This window comes from Phyllostomus hastatus, unplaced genomic scaffold (genome assembly GCF_019186645.2).
Source record: "Phyllostomus hastatus isolate PE091 unplaced genomic scaffold, TTU_PhHast_1.1 phas_contig_10, whole genome shotgun sequence".
Classification (NCBI taxonomy): Eukaryota; Metazoa; Chordata; class Mammalia; order Chiroptera; family Phyllostomidae; genus Phyllostomus; species Phyllostomus hastatus.
Window position 1 is genome coordinate 399,144 of NW_025333499.1, and position 17,497 is coordinate 416,640.

Genomic DNA, 17,497 nt, shown 5'->3' on the forward strand with positions numbered 1-17,497 from the left:
GCAGAATTCAAAACACTCATTATATGGATGCTCAAGAAACTTAATGAGGACTTCAACACCATAAAAATCCAATCAGAAACAAATGATACACTAATTGAAATAAAGAACAATGTACAAGGAACCAACAGTAGAGTGGATGAGGCTGAGAATCAAAACATCAAATCAGTGATAGAACATAACAAAGGGAAAAAAACACCATGAGAATAACAAGAAGAAAAAAAGAATCCAAAAAATATGAGGATAGTGTAAGGAGCTTCTGGGTCAACTTCAAGAGTACCAACATTTACATCATGTGCTGGAAGAGGAAGAGAGTGAGCAAGAAATTTAAAAAAATAATGACAGCAAACTTCTATAACTTGGTGAAAGAAATAGACATACATGTCCAGAGAAGACAGAAAATCCCAAACAAGAGGAACCAAAAGAGGCCCACACCAAGATATATCATAATTAAAATGCAAAAAGTTAAGAAAAAGAGAGACTATGAAAAGCAACAGGAGTAAAGCTGTTAGTTACCTACAAGGGAGCTCCCATGAGACTGTCAGCTGATTTCTCAAAAGAAACTTCACAGGCTAGAAGGGATTGTCAAGAAATCTTCAAAGTGATGAAAAGCAAGGACCTACAACCAAGATTACTCTACCTAGCAAACACATAATTTAGAATTGGAAAGAAGATAAAGAGCTTCCCAGACAAGTAAAAGCTAAAGGAGTTCATTACCACAAAATCAGTATTATATGAAATGTTAAAAGGTCTTCTTTAAGAAAATAATAAGATAAAAATGTGAACAATAAAATGACAATAAATACATATCTATCAACAACTGATTCTAAAAAACAAAAAAATAAACGGAACAGAAATAGAATCATAGTTACAGATAATGTTTTCATGGCTGCCAGATGGGAGGATGGTTAGGTGGATAGGCAAAAAAGGTGAAAGGATTAAGAAGTACAAATAGGTAATTACAGAATTGTTATGGGGATGTAAATGAAGTACAACATAGGGAATAGAGTGGCCAAATAACTTATACTCATGACCCACGGAAATGGGCAATGGTGTGGGGATTGCCTGATAGAGTGCGGGGGGTAGGTGAAGGGGACAAAGAAAAACTAGGATGACTGTAATAGCATAAATAGTAAAATGTAATTTACAAAAAGAAAGAAGTTGGTGCTATTACCACCAGTTAGTTTGAGGAAATTAAAGGTATAGTGTAGGGTATTATCATTTATTGAGCATGAATTGGGCCCCACATACTTTACATCCATTATTTAATTTCAATTAAAAAAATCTCATTGTTAAAGTTTGAGGTGACACCACACATTAACATCCTGCTGTGAATCCAGAACTAGTTGAAAAAAAGATATGAGTTGGATGGAGATCAAAACATTAGTTTTATTATTATTAAAGCTGACTTGAAAAATGTATCTTGAATCTATGACTACAATGTAGCTTTATAATTCTTTCCTCCAAAATTGAATCTTTGTACCCAGGTACAGACAGATCAACTAGATCTGTAGTCCACTCTCTGCATTGGCAGGGATTGATTACACTTATGTTGATTACTCAAGCACTTTTTGGACAGACTACTTTGAGAATGAAAGGAGACAGACTACACCTGTGCAGACCCTTTCTCCAATATCACCAAATTGATAATGATTCTTTCTCTCATATTGAGGAGTGAATAATGGGATGAAACAAAGCTATTTCTAGAAGACTCATAGTTCTGTTTTTAGGACCCAGATAGAAGCCCTGGGAGAGGGAGAAATTGTATCCCTCTTATATCTATGAATACCACATTTTTATTTCTATTTTACAAATGCAGAAGTTGAGGCTCTGAGTGGTGAAGTTGCTTCTTGAAAGTTGCTGAACTTTTTGTATCAGTTGGAAAGGCATGATTAGAACTTAGGTTATTCTGGCTGCAAAGCTACAGTATTTTACACCATACATTGAGGGAAATTAGGGAGGTTCACTTTAATATTTATATGATTAGGATACAGGTTCAGCTGCATATAAGAGAAAACTCAAAATAATGGCTTAAATAAGATTAAAGTTTCTTTCACCCATAAAAATTCCAAAGTATTTCCAAATTGGAGTATGACTCTGCTCTTCCCTGTTCTGTCCAGGGCCATGCTTGTCTTATCCTGGGGCTCTGTCACCATTGCAGAATTATCTTCATTTCCATGCACCAAAATACACACATCTTAGATAAAGCAAGTGGGAAAAGGAAAAAGAAGGGCCAGCATCCTCCTCTTAAGAACATGACCCTGAGGTTCCACATATCACTTTTTCTTCACACAGTAGTATCCAGAGCTTAGTCACATAACCATGTAACTTCAAGGGAGTTTTGGAAATACAATTGTTTTTCCCTGAGTTGCCACATAACTAGTTAAAATTAAAATGTTTATTTTTATAATAGGAGTTATCGAGAGACAAGTAGCAGTCACTGCCACCATTTATACATTATGAATTTAGAGAAACTGTAATTAATCATAGTAATTACCCCCTGGCTGATGTGGCTCAGTGGATTAATTGCTGCCTATTAACCAAAGGGTTGCCGGTTCAAATCCCAGTCAGGGCACATGCCTGGGTTGTGGGCCACATCCCCAGTAGGGGGTGCAGGACAGGCAATCACAAATTGATGTTTCTCTCCCTTTTTTTTTCTCTCTCTCTCCTCTCTCTTCCCCTCTCTCTAAAAATTACATAAATTAAAATCTTTATAGAAATCATGTAATAATTAATCATGTATCCATTCTTTCAGAGAACATCCATTCAGTACCTAATAGCTCAACAAATAGAGTAGATCAGGACCTCTTGAGGTACTCCTCTAGCTTCTAATACCTTTTATTAATAGTAATAATCAGTTAGTAATAACATATTTTTGAAATTTGATTGAAGTCTCTATCTTCTACAAGACTGTAGGCCCCATGAGGATAGACACTGTCTACTTTGCTCATCATTTTACCTGTAGTGTCTGGAATTTTATAAGTGATGAATATAAATTTGTTGTACAAATAAATAAATGCCTGCTTGTCTGAATACATGAATGCAAGGTACCAGAATTGACAGCTGTATGGTAAGAAAGACAAAGCACTAAGTACATGCTGAACAATGATGTCTTCCTATGTTTAGCAATACCTGACACTGTACCTAAGGTTCTGTAAGACTCAGTATGGTGCTCTGAATACCTTTCTATATGCTCAGAATAGATTAAGCTTTCACTTGCCCTAGATAGGAATTGCATAGACCATGCACCAATTGAATATACAGCTTTGACTTGCACTAATGCCAAAGTAAAACAACATTCATAAGTCTAAACTACCAAAAATATTAGGGGCAAGATAAAAGCCAAGTGCACAATTTTATGTAATATTGTGTGGGAAATCTTAAATCTGATCTCACTATGATTTCATACACTTCTGTTTTCAAAGAATAAGTAATTAGTTTATGGCTTAGATTAGTTTATAATAGTCAAAAATTTATTTTATCTTTTATTTTTTATTTTTATTGTTGACAATATTACAGATGTCCCCATCCCCCCTCCTTTGCCCACCTCCACCCAAACTCTGCTCCTCTTCCCTCTGGCCATCACCAAAATGTTTTCTGTGTTAATGAGTCAGGCACATATTTTCTTTGGCTAATCCCTTCACCTTCTTTCTGGTTGAAATTTTAAAAGGAGGCACATGTAAACTAGGATGTCAACAGGGGAGTTCTGATGTGGGCCACTAAGAACCTTACAAGGTTACATTCATTTTGGTGAGTTTATTTAGTATAAGATCTGGCTCTGAACTTAGCTTAGAAAAATGTTTTTGCAGATCCACCACTCAGACATCAACTCCCTTTAGTTATGCTCACAAAGGACTGATTATACCTATCCATATATCTATGAAAACTTCTGGGTGTTAATTCATTAATTTAAAATGACATATAAATTGCTAAGCAGATCAGAGCATTGTATTCAACAGGGTGTAAATTCTTCCATTTTAGTCAGATTTACATGCAAACCAAAATTATAATGCCAAGGTTATTTGTTTAGTTGGGAATCAGAACTTCAAGAGCTATTTGAGTGAGTTGACTGTTTAATGTCTCCTGCACAGATGGTGTGATGCATTCTTCTTTTTAAGAGAGATGAGTCAGTTAAGTCTGTGGGCTAGGAATCCCCTTACCTGGGCTGTGTTAAACATTGACTGTATTTGCCTTTTTGACTTAAGCTTTGATATGTCATATTTCGAGTTACCACCCTCTGGCTGGTGCCTTTTTTGTTTATATGTGTGTTATTTATTTTTATTCAAGGACTGCTGTTGCTTAGAAGTTACTAGATAATTAAGGTGACTTAACAAAGCTCTGATCCAACCAGTGTGTGTGCATTTCTTAACTTTAACTCCCAAAGAGCCCTCTTATTTCCTACTCTTATTTATTTCACCTAAAAGTGAAGCCTTTGTTATTGTTTTCCCTTCTCCCCTACGTCATGTATAGTCTGAGTCCCAGAAGCTAATTATTTGTCTTTTGATACCATAATTCTAGGCATGCAATCCTGGAGTTGTAAGGGTGCTGAGAATGCTTATGCTCAGACAAGAGTTTTTCTGTCACTCAGAATACAAGTTAGAAGAGGCACATGTGAGAATAAAGAGCATGTTAGAGTGGTTCACAGCATTTTCAAACATTTGTCCAGTTTGCAATGATAAGGTATGGAGTTGGATCCAATTGGGCAGAGAGCACTGGTTCAGGTGGATAAAAGACTTTAACAAGTATATAGGATTTGTCCAGCATAGTTTCTAAAGTTCAGTCGGAATATGGATCTACAACAGAAAGAAAGAAAAAGAGAAAGAGAAAGAGAAAGAAGGTTTTGTCAAGATGGCAACGGAGTAAATGGAAGTCACACTAACCTCCTCCCAGGACCAATCTGAAGTTACAACTAAATTGTGGAGAAATCACCTGGAACAAACAACTGAACAATAGTGAGAAAGAAGCCTTATAATCTTGGACAGACAGAAGAATCATCTTTAGCACAACCTAACTGGTAAGGAGTGCAACAAGCCTGTCTGGGTGCCCACAGGTGGTAGCACCAGAGGGATAATTAATCAGCTGGTTAGATCCCCCTGAGAAGACTGGGGTCTAAAACCTAATGTGGAATTCCCAGCCTAGAACACCAGAGCCTCAAAAGTACACAGATAACATCCAGCTGTGAAAAGCTGCAAGATCACTTGCTGCCAGAGATTGACAGTTGGAGACACAAAGAGCCATTTAAAGGGCCAATGCACAAATTTTCATTTGCAGCCACTTACTCTGGGCTCTGTCAAAATCTGGGGCAAAGGGGGCTAGAGACTCTTGAGGACTTGAAGAGAGACTGGAAAATGAGGCTTTGGAGAGAGAACTGAGAGAGTAGGTCCCGGGACCCCATTGTTGAGTCATTTCCCATAGGCAGCAGCCATCCTGCTCAGGCAGACCACTCCCATCCAAGCATCAGTAGCCTTGGGGAAAACAATAGGCCCAACCCCAGGAAGGATTCTGCCCCACCCTATGGTGATTAAGCCTGACTGCTGAGTACAGAGTGATTAGATTAACAAATGAAGGAGACAGCCACAGACAGTAGATTTCTGGAAGTCTCAAATAGGCTGCCTAAGGTCAGTCAAGGTCAATATCTGACATCATCAGAGGTGGATCCAGAAAGAAAAAAACAGTGCACCTATACAATACCATACAAGATGTGGTGGGCACAGTAACCCTTAGTCAACCAGCTAGAGGGAACGATCCCAAACCAATCAAAACCCAATTACATCCAGAGAGCCAAAATTAATGGCATAAAGGTCATTCCCAGAGCATCAAGTTCAGGAAATCAAGGAGACTGCACCACCAAACCTCACAGGTCTCCGACCATAGAAATTCACACCACAAACTCAGGGAGTCAAACAGATCAATTGAAGAAGCAGAAGCAAACAAGAAGAGACTCACAAATAATGGGAAGACAAAGAAACAAACCCCAGTCAAAAGGAAAAAAGGAATCCTCAGAAAGAGCGCTAAATGAAATAGAAGCAAGAAAACTATCAGATATTAAGTTCAAAACAATGGTTATAAGGAAGTTCCATGACCTCAGTGAGAATTACCAAAAACTACAGTGAAGCTATGAGGAGCTAGCCACAAACTATATCACCATGAAGAAGGACATAAAAACTTCAACAAGAGCAAAGGGGAAACAAAGAATACAATTTCTGAATTGAAGAAACAGTAGAAGAAATCAAAAGCAGGCTAGATGAAGCAGAGGATCAAATCAAAGAGCTGGAGGACAAGGTAGAAAAAAACTCAGAGAAAGAGCAACAAAAGGAAAAAACAGTCAAGAATAGCAAAGATGTGTTAAGTGAATGCAGGAAAACATGAAATGTAATAATATCTGTATAAAAGGGATACCAGAGGGAGAAGAAGAGGAGCAAAGAATAGAACACCTATTTGAAAAAGTCATGATGGAAAACTTCCCTAATTTGATGATAGAAAAAGTCACACAAACCCAGGAAGCACAGAGGATCTCAATCAAGAGGAACCCAAAGAAGCCCACTCCAAGACACATCATGATTAAAATGGCAAAATTCAAAGACAAAGAGAGAATCTTAAAAGCAGCAAGGGAGAAACAGGAAGTAACATACAAGGGAGCCCTGATAAGACTAGCAGCTGACTTCTCAATGGAAACACTACAAGCCGGAAAGGAATGGTAAGAAATATTCCAAGTAATGAAAAGCAAAGGCTTGTAACCAAGACTACCCTACCTATCAAGGCTCTCAATTACAATGGAGGGCCAAATAAGGAGTTTCTCAGACAAAAGAAAGCTAAAAGAATACACCTCCACCAAACCAGCATTGCAAGATATGCTAAAGGGACTGCTTTAAGAAGATGAAGAAAAAGAGTGAAAGACAGAGGAAACACAGTTATGAAGGGGGTAAAATGTCAATGATTAAGTTCCTATCAATAATAACTTTCATGTAAATGGTTTAAATGCTCCAATCAAAAGACATAAGATAGCTGAATGGATAAGAAAACATGACCCTCACATATGCTGCCTACAAGAGACCCACCTCAGAACAAAACCTAAACAGACTGAAAGTGAAGGGTTGGAAAAAATATTACAAGCAACAGGAAAGGAAAAAAAAGCTGGAGTAGCAATACTTACATTAGACAAGATAAATTTCAAAACAAAGTCCATAAAAAGAGACACAGAAGGACACTTCATAATACTCAAAGGAAGAATCCATCAAGAAGATACAAACATTGTAAATATACATACACCCAACATAGGAGCACCCAAATAGAAGAAGAAAAATCTTGGAAGACTTCAAGAAAGATATAAACAGCAACACAATTATAGTAATGGATTTTAACACCCTATTGTCAACAATGGATAGGTCTTCTGAAGAAAATATCAACAAAGATATTGTGGCACTGAATGTCACATTAGATCAAATTGACTTAACTAAAATATATAGAACCTTTCATCCCAAAGAAACAAAATACACAATCTTTTCAAATGCACATGGAGCATTTTCAAAGATAGACCAATGATAGGACACAAAACAAGCCTCAACAAATTCAAGAAAATTGAAATCATATTAAGCATTTTCTTAGACCACAAGGGTTTCAACTACAAGCCAACCTCAAGGAAAAAAATTCAAAAGCACTCAAACTCATGAAAACTGAATAGTATGCTATTACACAATGAATGGGTTAATAATTAGATCAAGGACAAAATTCAAAAGTGTCTGGAAATAAACAAAAATGAACAAACAAGAGTCCAAAACCTATGAGTCACAGAGAAGGCAGTCCTGAAAGGGAAGTTCATAGCAATACCTAAAAAGATAGAAATATGTCAAATAAACAGCCTAACCCTACATCTACAAGATCTGGGGGAACAACCACAAACAAAGCCCAGAGCAAATAAAAGGAAGGAAACAATGAAGCTCAGAGCAGAATTAAATGACTTAGAGACTAAATGAGCAACTCAAAGGATCAATAAATCTAGGAGCTGGCTCAAAAAATAAACAAAATTGACAAAATTTTAACCAGACTTATTGAGAAAAAAGATGGAGGATACCCAAATAAGTAAAGTCAGAAATGAAAGAGAAGAGATTACAACTGATGCCACAGAAATACAAAGGATTGTTAGAAATTACTACAAAGAATTATATGCCAAGAAATTTGAAAGCCTGGGTGAAAAGGACAAATTTCTGGAAATATATAATCTTTCAAAACTGAATTGAGATGAAGCAGAAAGCCTAAACAGGCCACTAATGGTGAAATTGAAGCAATAATAATAATTTTTAAAAAACTAACACACAAAAACCCTGGACCCAATGGTTGCAAAAGAGAATTCTACAAAACATTTAAGGAACAGTTAACCCCTACCATTCTCAGACTACTTCATAAAAATCCAACAACAAGGAAGAAACCCAAACTCTTTTAATGATGTGAGCATCATCCTAATCCAAAAATCAGATAAAGACATGACAAAGAAAGAAAATTATAGGCCAATATTGCTGATGAACATAGTTGCTAAAATCCTCAAGAAATAGTAACTGGCATACTGCATCCAGCAATACATTAGAAGGATCATATACCATGATCAAGCAGAATTCATCTCAGGGACACAAGGATGGTACAATATTTGCAATTCAATGAATGTAATACATCACATAAACAAAAGGAAAAACAAAAATCACAAGATCATACATTAGATGCATTAAAAGCATTTGATAAGATACAGCACCCATTTGTGATAAAAACACCCAGCAAAGTGGGAGTACAGGGAGCATAATTCAATATAATAAAGGCCATATATGAAAAAACCTACAGACAACTAAAACTAAAAGCTTTCCCACTAAAATCAGGAACAACACAAGGATGTCCACTTTCACCACTTCTATTCAACATTGTATTGGAAGTCCTAGCCACAGCAATCAGATAAGAAAAAGAAATAGAAGACATTCAAATTGGAAAGGAGGAAGCAAAACTGTCATTGTTTGCAGATGATATGATAGTGTACAAAGAAAACCCTGTAGACTCCACCAAAAATTGACTCAATAAGTGAATTTGGTGAAATAGCAGGATACAAAGTCAATATTCAGAAATTGAAGGCATTTTTGTACACCCACAACAAAATATCAGAAACATAAATCAGGAAAACAATCCCATTTGATACAACAACAAGAAAAATAATGTACCTAGGAGTAAACCTAAACAAGGAGGTAAAAGACCTGTATTCAGAAAACTGCACAACACTGAAGACAGAAACTAAGGAAGACACAGATAAATGGAAGCATATATGTGTTCCTGGATTGTAAGAAATAACATTATCAAAATGTCTATAATACCCAAAGCAATGTATAGATTTAATGCAATCCTTATTAAATTAGCAATGACATATTTCACAGATATAGACCAAACATCTCAAAAATCTATGTGGAACCATAAACAACCCTAATTGCCACAGCAATTTTGAGAAAGAAAAACAAAGTAGGAGGGATTACAATACCTGACATCAAAATATATTACAAGGCCACTGTAATCAAAACAGTCTGATATTGGCATAAGAACAGACACATAGATCAATGCAACAGAATACAGAGCCCAGAAATAAACCCAAGACTCTATGGTCAATTAATATTTGACAAAGGGGGCAGAAGCATAAAATAGAATAAAAATATTCTCTTCAATCAATGATGCTGGGAGATATGGACAGCTACATGCAAAAAAAATGAAACTTGGCAACCAACATACCCCATACACAAAAATAAACTAAAGGTGGATAAAAGACTTAAATGTAAGTTGCAACACCATAAAAGTTTTAGAAGAAAACATATGCATGAAAATCTCAGACATTCCATGTCATAATATTTTCACTGATATATCCCCTAGAACAAGGGACATAAGGATAGAATAAACAAATGGGATCCCATCAAAATAAAAGCTTCTGCATGGCTAAAGAAAATGTCAGCAAAATGAAAAGGGAACCAACCGTATGTGAAAATGTACTTGCCAATGATACCTTGGACAAAGGTTTGATCTCCAAAATATATAAAGAACTCAGATGAGTTCACTCCAGGAAGACAAACAACCCAATTAAAAAGTAGGCAAAGGACCTGAACAGACACTTTTCCAACCAAAGAGGACATACAGAAGGCCCAGAGACTTATGAAATAATGCTCAGCATCACTAGCCATCAGAGAGATAAAAATTAAAACCATAATGAGACATCACACCGGTCAGAATGGTCAGCATAAACAAATCAACAAACAAGTGTTGGAGAGGATGTGAAGAAAAGGGAATCCAGTGCACTGTTGATAGGAATGCATACTGGTATAGCCACTGTGGAAAACAGTATGGAATTTCTTCAGAAAGCTAAAAATGGAACTGCCTTTTGACCCAACAGTCCACTGCTTGGATTATACCCTAAGATTTCTGAAACACTAATTCAAAGGGACTTATGCACCCCAGTGTTCATAGCAGTACAATTTACAATAGCGAAGTGCTGGAAGCAACCTAAGTGCCCATCAATAAATGAGTGGATCAAAAAACTATTGTACATTTATACAGTGGAATTCTACGCAGCATAAAGTAAGAGCTCCTATACTTCGCAACAACATGGATGTAACTGGAGGGCAGTATGCTAAGCGAAAGAATGCAAATGGTGAAAGACAAATACCATATGATCTCACCTATAAGTGGAACCTAATAAACAAAACAAATAAGCAAGCAAAATATAACTATAGACATTGAAATAAAGAACAAACTACAGTAACCAAAGGGGAGGGGTAGGGTGTAAACAGGGGAAAGAAGGGGAAGGGTCCTCAATGAACATATATAAGGGAGTCATGGACAAAGCCAAAGGGAGGAAGGATAGAGGGTAGGATTTGGGAATGGGTGGATAGGGGAAAGTGGTGGTGGGAAAATGGAGACAACTGTGCTTGAACAATGAAAAAAGCCAGAAGTCTCAGAGCATCTAATCTGTGGTGTAGGGGGGCTGAGTCACCTGAATGATTTGATGTTTTGACAAAAAACTCTGCATGAGATATGATGCATAATCAGGTGCATTGTTGTAATGAGTATGCCAATCAGCAGTTGCCCATAGCTGTGACCTTCTGAATCATCCAAATAGTTTCCACAGAGGAATGTTCAAGCTTAACAAAATTTGATGCAGATTCATTGCTCCACTTGCTCAGTCATTTTGAATGTGATGGCCACACAGTACACATGTTCATTCACCAGCATCTACCACCTCTACTGACTAATACAGTGAAGTCGTCATTGTTCACACATGTGCAGTCTAGTCCACTCTCTTTGGCTGCCAGTTTACATCAATGTCACACAAACCATTCTCGTTATAATAACAATGGCTGAACTTTTTCTGGACAGACCTCAAGTACTGAAACTAAAATGAAGTTAATGAAATTCTAATGTTTCCCTTGAGTGAAATGAGAGAAATCCCAATACAATCTTTGTGACTGTATATGATCAACATTTCTCCACTTGCTATCATCATTCATTTTTCTATCCCTTTATCTCACTCTTTACAAAGTTTCAAATTTTGCTGTACTTCACCTATTTTCAACTTGAACTGAATTTGTTTAGAATGTTGTGCCAGCACTGAATTAAGAGATGTATCTTTAAGGGAAACTAAAACATTGCAGGAGACCTGGCAGCAGCCCAAGTACCCATCAGTAGGTGATTGACTAAAAAAGCTGTGGTAAGCCCTGGCTGGTGTAGCTCAGTGGATTGAGTGAGGGCTGTTAACTGAGGGTCTCCAGTTCAATTCCCAGTCAGGGCACATGCCTGGGTTGTGGGCCAGGTCCCTTGTGTGGGGCATGTGAGAGGCAACCACACATTGATAATTCTCTCCCCCTCATTCTCCTTCTCTTCCCCTCTCTCTAAAAATGAACAAATAAAATCTAAAAAAAACTGCAGTATATTTATGCAATGGAATACTACTTGACCACACACACACACACACAAAAGGAAATCATGCCTTGTGCGATAGCGTGGATGGACCTGGAAAATATGCTAAGTGAAATAAGCCAGTCAGAGAAAGGCAAAGCCATATGATCTCACTCATACATGGAGTCTAATGAACAAAATAAACTGACATACAAAATAGAAACAGAGGCATGAACACCAGGAACAGACTGACAGCTGTCAGAGGGGAGGGGTGAAGGGAGGGACTGGGCTTAAAAAGGTGAAAAGATTAGCCAAAGAACATATATGCATAGCCAATAGAAACAGACAACAGTAAGTGATAGCCAGAAAGCGGGGGGGGGGGGGGGGGTCAGGGACTGGGTGGAGGCTTGTAAAGGATGGAGGGATGGGTACATCTGTAATAGTGTCAATGATAAAAATTAAGAAAAAAATAAATAAATCAAATTTCATTTAAAAAAAGAAATAAACTTTAAAAATGGTAAAAAAGAAAGAAAGAGAGAGGGAGGGGATGGAGGGAGGAAAGAAGAGAGAGAGAAGGAAGGAGGGAAGAAGGAAGGAAATCAACATATTTTGAATTTCTATTATATTCTAGGAACTGCTAAATGGTTTTAATACATGACTCTATTTAATTTCCATATTCATCTTCCTTGGAATTATTATGTCCTTTTTTACAGTTGAGGAAATGGAGGCTCAGAGAAGTCAAGTAAAATATGTAGTCATACAGTTAATATTTATATGGTTATGATTCAAATGAAAGCCTGCTGTATGACATCAGAATCCACATTCTTTATATTATATTTGGATGAACACTACAGGAAAAGGAGCTGCTGTCTGGATGTAAACTCAGAGTATATGACTCAAATCTTGCTTCAGCCTATGGATGAAGCTGATTGTCTCTGCCTCTAGGTGAGTTTTTTTGTCTTAAAATACTGGGTTATTCAGTATTGCATGAGAAATTTCAGACTCTAGAAGAAAATTTGGCCTGGGGTACCTTCTAAGAGTTAAACCTAGGTGTGGAAAAATCTCAAAACATTGCGATAAAATTAATTTTCACTCTCAAGGCATCAAAATCCTTATCTCCCATCACATAATTATCTGCTGGTAGTAAATATGAAGTGTGTTTTCTTGGGGAACCTAACAATTTGTTAGAAAACTATAGTTGTTTCATAGAGTGATAAATATTCATGCTAATCTTAGAGATGATCTAAACTAATTCCTTTACTGGGAAAACATGATTCCTACGAAGTTGAAATTTAAGGAAGGCAGTGGCAGAGTTGGATTTACAATCTAGATTCTCTAACTCACCCAGCACAGTTTTCACTTTCCATCACATTGCAAGCCTTCCTCCTGAAAAGAGCAGGAAAAGACTGTTTTGGAGTGTATAGAATAGTGAAATGACTGTTAAATTACTCTTCCTTTGGAAATCACATTCAGAGACTGACATAGCAACAATTAAAACTTAAGAAATAGAATGGATTCCCTGTCAGGTAGTGTGAGTTCAATGATCAGAAATGTTTAAGAAGATATTTGAAGTGGCAGAAAGGGCAGGCTTGAGGGCTAAGGGAATCCTAGCTGCTTGGTGGTGCCAGATGGCAGACATCTCCTTGGATGAGCTCATCGAGAATGGTGGGACTACTGCAAACAGGCATCTCAATGTCAGACCAAGAGTTGAAGGTGTCTGATCTTGTGTTTGGGATCCAACAGAGCCTCCTAAGCCACCTTCCAGCAGAAGTGTTATGATGTGCAGAAGATTGGCCTCTTGGATGTCTGGCTGAAGTTTGGAATCAAGGATTCCCAGGCAAGCCTGGCACAGAAATATACTAATTTCTGGATCAAATGGAAAGTGCAGGATGTCAGAGAGATGCTGAACCCCTGCAAACAGTAGAGCTTGGCACCCCAGAACTCCTGCTAGGTGCTCGATGCCTGGGAGAAGCTCAGCTTGAAATGAAGTTTCCCTGCCATCTTTGTCCTTCTCCCACCATTGGGTCTGTGACTACAGCTGTGATACTCACCAAAACCACCCAGGTTCCACCGCAGAAGGCCACAACACCACCACATGCCCATCATGCTGGAATGAAAATTAACATCATCAATAATCACCAGGCCAAACAGAACTTATATGATCTAGATGAAGACAATGATGTTGCAGCTCCCATTCCTAGTAAACAGATGAAATTCACAGTCTCAGGCAGCTTTCTCCACCACATGACTGGGATGAGTAGTTACAAGCTTTCCATGCCCAATGCCTTCCCTCTCACCAAAGCTGTTCAGGATGATGCACACACAGCTCCTATTCTTCCCTCCTCAGTTGGAACAAAAGCCTTCGCCAAAAATTTTTGGCCGCTAGTAAACATAGAGGATTCTCCCTAAGAGCTGCCACCTGCTGAGCCTATCCTCAGCACTTTGGAAGGCACCAAGATGACTGAATAATCTGCACCTTAGAGCCACTAAGCATGATATCGTTGAGCTTTCCTGTGTATGTGGAACCCTGAACTGGTCTTAGCTGGTCCATCCTGAGGTGGCATAAGTGGTCCTTGTTAAGAAGGGCAATGCCATCACCACATATAAGAAATATAACAACTGGTGTCTGAATGGGCAACTTTCACATGAATGGGAACCTTATCACCTCAGATCAGCCCATCCTGCCATAGCTGAGTCCCAAAGTAAAAAAGGAGAATGAGCTGCCTCGCAGGGTGAACTCTGCCATCTCATCTAACCCTTCTGCCAAAATGGACCCTGAAACTACCCTGAAGGCATTCTTCAAGTCCTCAGTGGCCTCTGTAACAACAGAGCCCATAGAATTCAAAATCAAACTTTGATAGGGGAAGTGGGGCAGCCAGAAGCAGAGGCAGTGGAAGGTGGCTCTATTTCCTAAAGCAAAGTTTGTGACCAATGGTCTATGAGCCTGGAGGCTTCCAAGTGGGGAGCAGAGAGCTTCCTCACTGGACAGATCCACTTTTCTGTGTTGTGTTCTACCCTGTGTTCTTTTGTATGTTATCATTTTCTATAATGTGTTTATTTTTCCTCCACCTCCTCACTAAGACAAGTTTGTGTTGCTCAGAGGGTCTCTCTCCCTAACTTCAGCCCCAAACTGATTTCCTTTCTGGAAACAGTGCCCTAAATTCTCTGCATGGCTTCCTTGTGGTTCTAGGGAATATAGGGTAATGGCTACTTGAAAGATACTGCTTTCTCCAGGGGTTAGAGGCTGCCTTCCCTTCTGAAAAAGTTTTTACACAAGGAATAGGAGCCAGGTTAGCTCCACAACTGTGCCATTTACCTACCTAGTCAATGGAGACAGCCTGGGTGGGGACCAGGTCACAGGCCTCTTATTCTCTCACCACAGTTGGCTCCAAACCAATCTGGAGAGGGCCCTGTGGCAAGCGAGGGTGAAGCTGCTGCTCTGTTAGGAAGAGTGCACACCAGTTCTTGGTTTGCAGGTCTTATGTTATCTCAGGCAACCCAGAGTAAATCCTGAGAATCACATTTTCCTTTCCCTTTGGGATATGCCAAGTGCTCTACCCCAGCTTTATTTGGCTTTAGATTATCACTGCTGGCAGAGCTTGCATTGTTAGCCCTTTCAGTTCTCACAGGCCTAGTGCTTGTCACACCCTGGTTTTGGTGTCAATGTAAAGTAATTGCAAAGAACTCTTAAGTAGTTCTGTGCCACTGTGTGTTTTGAGAATTATTGAAAGGGGAAATGTTGGCTTGCTCCTGACCTCAGATATCTACAGGACAATAGTCAGGAATGCTGAGAGGCATATATCCAGCTTCCACCAAGGGGAACTGTCTCCCCTACTGTAAGTGATCTATTTGTCCATGACCAGAGGGGTATTTTTATGCCTTTGAAGTTGGGGGAGGGGAATGGTGGATGGTGGGGAAGGAGTTGAGAGATCATATCAGCCCTTCCAAGTAAGTGATAGGTTATTCCCTTAGCGTGGTTCCAGGGAGTTGGGACAAAACTATAGAACCTAGGGACAGACCTTGATTGTCAAGTCAGTGTTGCTCTAGAGTCATTCTGTCTCCCACCCATGTGTTGGAACTGTAAAGGGAGTCCAGGCTGACAGAGTGGAGAGAGTTAGGAAGCAAGATTCTAAACTCTCTAAAGCAAGCTCTAAAGAATCAGTTGCAAATGGTAAAAAAGGCATAAGCCTAGAAATTAAAGGGGGGCTGAGACACTAAGAGTCTCTCATAACCTGTTTGGGGCCATCTCAGTAAAGAAAAACCTGGAAACTAATGTTTCCAGAGTTAAATCTGTCAAGCAGGAAGGGCCTAGGGTTTGAACTCAGCTCAATACTGCAACTCCAAGTTTGCCCAGGCCTGGGAACGGTGCTCCATATTCCAATTCTTTAAAAAATGCATTGTTTGTTCCTTTCTTCCCCTTTGAACTTATGCAAACAGTTCTCAGTAGCTGGAAGACATTCCACCTACACTTTCCCCTTCTTGGCCCTTACAAAGGCAGTAAGATCTGGTTTCTCAGGTCTTGAACACAGTTTGGTTACTCCTTGGACTCTGCTTTGAGCAGAGATGGTAAATATCCTGTATGTATGGCTTTCCCCTCTCTTCTTCCTCCAGTCCCATGACAGGCTGCTCTGGTTACCAGTTTCACAGAGCCAGCTGCCTGGACACGTAGACCTGGTCTTCTCCATAGCCACATAGTACATTGTGGGGTGTAGCCTGTTTGCCTCCCCTACTCTACAAGATGTCATTTCAGGAGACAGGGAAGAAAAGGTGATGGGCTGATCCTTGTGTTTCTCTTGGACTCTCAAACCTCTACATTCCCCATCTGTGCCTCTTTTGTTTGAAAGGAGAGGATGAGGCAGTAAGGGATGGAGGAGATTCTTTTACTTAACCACTTCTGAATGTTTGTTATTTCTTTTAAAAAGGAAGATATTTGATTATCGGTTGATGAAAGTATGAAGGGAATTCAAGACTCTAATTGCTTAGGCATAGAAGAACCTATCATGACCTCTCCAATTTTTAATAGATTTTAGTTTTTAGAGCAGTTTTAGGTCCATAGCAAAATTGAATGGAAAGTCCAGAGAGTTACACTATACCCACTTCTCCTTCCACACAACCTCCCCACAATAAAATCATTGTTACAGCTAATGAATGTTCATCATTATCACCTAAAATCCATAGTTCATATTAGAGATCACTCTTGGTGTTGTATATTCTGAGTTTGGACAAATGTATAATTACATGCATCTACCATTTTAGTGTCATATAAAATAGCTTCACTGCCCTAAAACTTTCCTGTGCTCCATCTATTTATCCTTCCCTCTCCCCAAATTCTTTGCAACTATCCATCTTTTTACAGTTTTCATAGCTTTACCTCTTCCATTATGTCACAGAGTTAGAATCATGCAGCGTGTAGCCTTCTCAGATTGGCTTCTTTCATTTAGCAATATTCATTTAAAGTTCCTCCAAGTCTTCTCATAACTTGATAACTCATTTCTTTTTAGCCTTCACAAAGTTGAGAAAATTATATTTAATAATTATATATGATTCCCACAATCCAAATTTTCAATGTTCCTTTTCTCTCAGCCCTAGTCCT

At 38.7% G+C, this 17,497-nt stretch overlaps 1 pseudogene; it reads left to right on the forward strand.

The window, feature by feature from the left end:
• The first annotated feature begins 13,532 nt into the window (after positions 1–13,532).
• On the forward strand, positions 13,533–14,762 carry LOC123815053 (annotated as a pseudogene).
• Positions 14,763–17,497: the final 2,735 nt, after the last annotated feature.